Here is a 7,231-nt window from a genome sequence, read left to right on the forward strand (position 1 = left end):
GAAGGATGTTTCCTGTGGTGGGAGAATCTAGGACCAGAGGACACAGTCTCAGAATAGAGGGGTGTCCTTTTAGAATGGAGGTGAGGAGGAACGTCTTTAGCCAGAGAGGGGTGAATCTGTGGAATCCATTGCCTCAGATGGTTGTGGAGGTCAAGTCATTGGGTGTATTTAAACCAGAGATTGATAGATTCCTGCTGAGTCGGGACATGAAAGGATACAGCAGGAGCTTGGGGTTGAGAGGGAAAATGGATCAGCCCTGATGAAATGGCAGAGCAGGCTTGATGGTTCAAAAGCCCTAATTCTGCTCGTATATTATGGTCTTACATGGATATGTTTTGCAATGTAATTAGCTCTCAGTGTACTTGCATCACATCTCATATTTATGGTCCTGAAGTCAAACTAATTTACTTCTGGTAGCAGTGGGATAAGATCAATAGTTGTGAATGGACCCTGTTTGGTACCTTCTTGTAACTGTATGCTGAATGGTTTTATAGGTGCTGGCAACTCTTCTCTGTTCTCTGTCCACCCTCATGGGCACTCAGGGGCCTCTTCTTCATTTATATCACCTATCCATTTATTTTTTCTGTTCAACCACAGGAGTGCCAGAGGCAAATCTAACTTCTCCTCAAGCTATCTACATTCCCACTGGTCTAGAATACTTTGATTGCTTTCTTTCCTGGTGTTGGTACCAAGTGAAGATGCAAGTTTAGATGCTACCTAGACTGAAACAATGTCTAGTGATGGAGTGTGGGCACTTTTCTGATATAGAATATAGTACTGGAATAGGTCTTTTGGTATGCACTGTTGAGCCTAACTCTGTAAGATAATGATGCCAGGTTACACGAATCCTTTTGGCCACCATATGATCCACATCCCTCCATTCTCTGGTATTCAAGAGCCTCTAAATGTTTTTATCATATCTGATTCCACTTCCACCCATGGGAGTGAATTCCTGGCACCCACTGTTCTCTGTGTAAACAAAAAACTTCTCCTTTGAATTTTCCCTTAAATGCATGACCTTGAGTATACTCTCACTCTCTCCTTCTAAGGAACCTGCCCTTTGGTTATTGGTGTCAAGCTTGTGTTTCTGTTTTGGTGAGACTGCCCTTCCCTCCTTGAGTCTTGATGAAGCCATGCCACTGGGTATGAAGCCATTGTGACATTGTCTGGCATCCTCAAGGTATTGATTATCACCATTTTGTATATGTTGCCTTTGTGGTTACCTGATCTACCTTGTTGCCCCCTGGGAGGCCTGTCAGCAAATCTGTGTGAGCATTTTATTCACCCCTCATTCTGCCCTGAGTTTGTCCCCTTGACCCTTCACGGTCAAAATATCATTGTGGGTTGTATTTTTATTATGGTGTGAGATATTTATTTGAATGATACATTACGTTCTACTTAAACTGGTGGATTACAGCTTGGAAAGGCCAGATCTCCTGAGGGTGGGATATGTAGAAGTCAGGACCAGTATGAAATACAGTGTTGGGAAGTGTACAATAATGCATTTTGGTAAAAGGAACAATAGTGTGAACTATTATCTGAATGGGGGGGAAGGTTCAAACATCAGAAGTGCCGAGGGACTTAGGAGTCCTTGTGCAAGACTCCCAGAAGGTTAATTTACACGTTGAGTCTGTGGTAAGGAAGGCAAATGGAATGTTGGCATTTATTTCAAGGGGAATAGAATATAAAAACAAAGACACAATGCTGAGCCTTTATAAGACACTAATCAGGCCACACTTGAAGTATTGTCAACAGTTTTGGGCCTCATACCTCAGAAAGCATGGGTTTTCATTGGAGAGAGTCCAGAGCAGGTTCACAAGGATGATTCTGGGAATGAAGGGGTTAACATATGAGGAGCATTTGGCAGCTTTGGGCTTGTACTCACTGGAATTTAGAAGAATGCTTGGGGATCCCATTGAAACTTACTGAATATTGAAAGGATTAGATAAGATGTTTCCTATGGTGGGGCTATCCAGAATTAGAGGACACAGCCTCAAAATTGAGGGGTGACCTTTTATAACAGAGGTAAAGAAGAATTTCTTTTTCGCCAGAGAGTAGTGAGTCTATGGAATTCTCTGCCACAGACAGCGGTGGCCAAGTCCGTGTGTATATTTAAAGCAGAAGTTGATCGTTTCCTGATTGGTCAGGGCATCAAAGGATATGGTGAGAAGACAGGTGTATGGGGTTGAGTGGGATCCGGGATCAGCCATGATGAATGGTGGAGTAGACTCGATGAGCTGAATGGCGTAATTCTGCTCCCATGTCTTGTGGTCTTATGGTCTTACGGCCTAGTGTTGGGGCTAAGCAGTGGCTGTGATATCAGGGATGCTATGCTTGGGGTTTTGTAGATGGAGCTTCCCACCAGCTAGGTGGAAGTAGGTGTCAGGAGGAGACCCATCCAGGAGCTGAGAGTCTGACTGAGTGTACAGAACTCTATGGAGGAGCCTCTGTCCCTTTGCGTGACACCTCCCGATCAGATTGTGGCAACTTTCCAGACAGTGGATTACAGCATTGTGAACTGGTGACACCTTCTCTCATGAAAGCCACATCCCGGACTGATTCCCAACCTCCTTGATGCCTCAAGGAGCCAATCCACCGGGAGGGGTCACATCACTCTCATTGTGCTGGCTGCAGCCAGTGTTGTCACTGGAGGAAAAACAGTAACTGTGGAGGGATGTCACTCTGTGACAGCAACAGGGAGAAACTCGCTGATGCTGTCATCACTGCTGCTGACCTTTCCTGTGAAGCCAAGGATTCCAATCTGGACCATGGACTTGATAGCTTCGGAAAACCTGGAGGCGAGGTGGACTCATCCTGTGCACTGCTGTTGGTGGACAATGGGGAGGAAGGCAGTCCGCCATTATCGGAGTAGTGGGCACTTCTGTTGCGTGCCGCATCCCCTGGTGAAGACTCAGAGCCAGTGCCTGAAGAGCAGTGGTACAAAATGGAGCTTAAGTTCCATTCAGATGCAGAGGGCGAGGCATTTCTGCCACCTCTCCATGCCAGGCTGAGGAAACGTATCACGGGGAAGCTTCTGCCTTATGCAGCAGTCTGTCCTCACTTAATTCACACCCCCAATTCCCTTCATGGACAGAACAAAGACTTTCCCATAAATCGAGAGAGGACGCAGGGTCCAAGACAGATCCTCCAGCCATCTTGGTATTCTTTCAATGTAGCTCAATGTGTGCTAAATCTTTGAAGAAATGCTTCAAGAAGACACTGCGGTGTTGGCTGATGAAGAACCAGCAAGTTTCTGAGACTTAAAACTTTGCAGAGATGCCTGACTGTAAATAATTCCTTATTCATGTGTCTCTAAACTATATAAATTCAATATAAATCATCGTAGGTAAAGTAATTGCCCGGTTGGCGAAGTTATGAACTGATAGCAGTGGTTTATTAGTTTCCTTCAGTCAGTTAGTCCTGACGAAGGGTCTCGGCCTGAAACGTCGACTGCACCTCTTCCTACAGATGCTGCCTGGTCTGCTGCATTCACCAGCAACTTTGATGTGTGTTGCTTGGATTTCCAGCATCTGCAGAATTCCTGTTGTTTGTGGTTTATTAGTGTTGTTTTGTCATTGTGATGTGTACTGAGATACAATAAATATCTTTTGCTTTGTATGCTTTCCAGGCAGATCATTCCACACACATCGGGCAGAAAAAAGACAACAAAATGCAGAATGTACACTCGATGCCCACTTTATTAAATACCTCCTGTACCTAACAAAGTGGTCACAGAGTGTATGTTTGTGGTCTTCTACTGCTGTAGTCCACCCTCTTCAAAGTTTGACACATTGTGCATTTAAAGATGCTCTTCTGCACACCCATGTAATATGTGGTTATTTGAGCTGCTATCACCTTCCTATCAGCTTGAACTAGTCTGTCTCCTCCCACCGCTCTCATTAACAAGGCATTTTCACCCACAGAGCTGCCACTCAGTGGATTTTTTTTTGCCTTTCGCATGTTTCTCTGTAAAGTCGAGAGACAGTTGTGCATGAAAACCGGCCGATGCAGTGCAACTTTTTTTTCTCTGCTGCTGCTAAATTAGCAAATTTCACGACACATGCCGATGATAATAAACCCGATTCTGATTCTGAAAATCCCAGGGCTGTGGGGTGATGGGAACTGACAAACTGTAGGAATTTGGGGTGAGAGTATGAGGACTGACACAGAATGAAATCCAAGTTCTTTTTCCTGGGTATGCGAATTCAAAGTGAGTGAGTCCTGATTAACTTCCGAAATACGACCACACATCCACTCTGCTAATTCCATTTGCCGACATACTCCACCCTCCCGCCCTTTCCAAAGCCTCCACCTTCTTCCTATAATTTCCCCTTTATTTCATAATGAAGTCTGCAGGGAAGCTAAGCAATTTGTTTGGAGGCATAAATGCAACAGATTCTGGCAGAATAAACAGATGTTTCAGGCTGAGACCCTACATCAAGACAGATATTTCTTTTACTCCAACTACATCTGTAGTTTTGTGTACAATCATCTAGTCTTCATTTGTATATGGTTACAATGTCTTGTGATATATCTCATGTCCAACCTGAATAAGGGTGAGCTCTTGAAATTTCCTCAAACTTTCTTGAACTTCCAGTAATTGCCTCTCCCCCTTTACCATTTCCATTTCTGTTTCCCTCTCTCACCTTATCTCCTTAGCTCCCCATCATCGCCCTCTGGTGTTCCTCCTGCTTCCCTTTCTTCCATGGTCATCTACTCTCTCCTATCAGATTCCCCCTTCACCAACCCTTTATCTCTTTTACCTATGAGGTTCCCAGCTCTTTATTTCATCACTCCCCCGCTCCCAGTTTCTCCTATCACCTACCACTTTGTACTTCTTCTTCCTCTTCCTCTTCTTCCTATAATGGGATGTCCATTATTGAACACAAATTTCCCCTTTATTTCATAATTAAGTCTGCAGGGAAGCTAAACAATTTGTTTTATAGACACAAACGCAACAGATTCTGGCAGAATAATTCTGGTCAGACTTCTCATCTTCTTTTTCCAGCCCTGATGAAGGATCATGAACCAAAACGTCATCTCTTTTCCATAGATGCTGTCTGGCCTGCTGAGTTCCTTCAGCTTTTTGTGTGTATGTTGCCTGAATAAGGTCAACCTTTCTGGGTGGGACATGGGTGGTATATTTTGGGGTTGAGTGGAAACTTAGAAACAGCTACCATTTTCTTTATAAATGGAGACTGATGTGAAATACAATCGGAGCATGCTAGCATAATGAGTCTCTCTGATCAGTCCAATGTCACAACCCTTGTGCCTGTCTGTAGTATTAAACTGAATTAACCATTCCCTAAGCAAATTCAGCACCTTCTGCAAGGGTCATCATCTAACTTGCACTCAGCAATGTATCTAATGAATCAAAAATTCTATCCTAAGCACTGGAATAGCATAAAAAACGGTTTAGTCGTTTTCCAGTGCACGATTCTGTGCCAACTTTAATCGAAATCATCCTTTCCTTGTGCGGAGTGTGGGACCAATTGAATAGGGGTTGGCTTCTCATAACTCCAGGATCTTGAGAGGATTAACCCCTCATTATTGCACTGGGATGTGTAGATCCACCTTTCGTTATTACACTGGGACTCAAGGATTAACCCCTGGTTATTGCTCTGAGATGCATAGATCTGCCTCATTATTATACTGAGATAAAAAGATTAACCTCTCATTATTATGATGATATTAAAGAATAAACTCCTTGTTATTATATTGGGCTGAGGGGATTGACCCCTCATTGTTATACTGAGAAGAGAGGATTAACGTCTTGTTATTATACTGATATTGAAGGATAAACTCCTCACTATTATACCGGGATTGAGGTATTAACTATCATTATTACTCTCAGATCACAGAATTAATTTCTCTTTATGCTGGGATTAGAGGATTATTATATGATATAAAATGGGTGGCAAAGATTAACCCCTTGTTATTTTATTAGAATGAGAGGATTAACCCCATCATTATACAATTAGCTCCTTGTAATTATATCAAGATATAAGAACTGTGGTATTATATTGTGGGGAGAAAAAACACCTTTTCATTATCGTTGGTTGGGCGTCATTTTTTTTATATTATGGGATGTGAAAATGAGTCAGTTTCTTCATATTATTTTAGGATAAGGGACTTGTTACCCATTGCTGTATAAATTAATAAAGCAGGTCTTGGCAAGATGGTGGACTAATTTCACCCACTCCTGGCATTCAGTTTTCAGTTTTCCTGTTCCAGCCCTGGATTTCTTCATCAAGAAAAACAAGTATCTCAATTGCTTCTCAAACATGTGAAAATCTGTGGGTGCTGGAAATCCAAAGCAATAAATACAAAATGCTGAAGGAACTCAGCAGGCCAGGCAGCATCTATGGAAGATCAGAATCAGAATCAGGTTTAACATCACTGGCATATATTATGAAATTTGTTAACTTCGCAGCAGCAGTACAACACAATACATGATAAATATAGAAAAACATAAATATATTACAATAAGTCTATATGTATATTAAATATTAAAAATTAAAAATAATGCAAAAACAGAAAAAAAGTGAAGTAGTGTTCTTGGGTTCAATGTTCATCTAGAAATCAAATGGCAGAGGGGAAGAAGCTGTTCGTGAATCATTGAGTGTGTGCCTTCAGGCTTCTGTACCTCCCTCCTGATGGTAACAATAAGAAGAGGGCATGTCCTGGGTGATGAGTGTCCTTAATAATGGATGCCACATTTCTGAGGCACCGCTCCTTGAAGGTGTCTTGGATACTATGGAGGCTAGCATCCAGGATGGAGCTGATTACTTTTACAACTTTCTGTATCTTCTTATAATCCTGTGCAGTAGCCCTCCGCTCCCTCCTGCCCATCCACCCCATACCTGACAGTGATGCAGCCAGTCAGAATGCTCTCCACGGTACATCTGTAGAAGTTTTCAAGTCTTTTAGGTGACAAAGATGAAGATTAAAATCTACCATTGTTAGAGGATGCTGGGAAGACTCAGGAGGCCATGAGGCATCTGAGGAGAGAAAATTAGAGTTCACCTGACATCAAATTTGCTGTAAGGTTAAGACATAGTGTAAGGTGCAGAGAAAATAACATGGAAAGAGTAAAAGGGAAGGTCTGTGATAGGGTGGTGGGCATCATAAATTTAAAGATAGATAGAGAGGATAGAGTGCAATGCAGATGAGTGTGACAAAGGTACAAGAAACATGGGATGGATCCACAGGAGATGTAAAGAGAAGTATA

Source organism: Mobula birostris, chromosome 2, assembly GCF_030028105.1.
Source record: "Mobula birostris isolate sMobBir1 chromosome 2, sMobBir1.hap1, whole genome shotgun sequence".
Classification (NCBI taxonomy): domain Eukaryota; kingdom Metazoa; phylum Chordata; class Chondrichthyes; order Myliobatiformes; family Myliobatidae; genus Mobula; species Mobula birostris.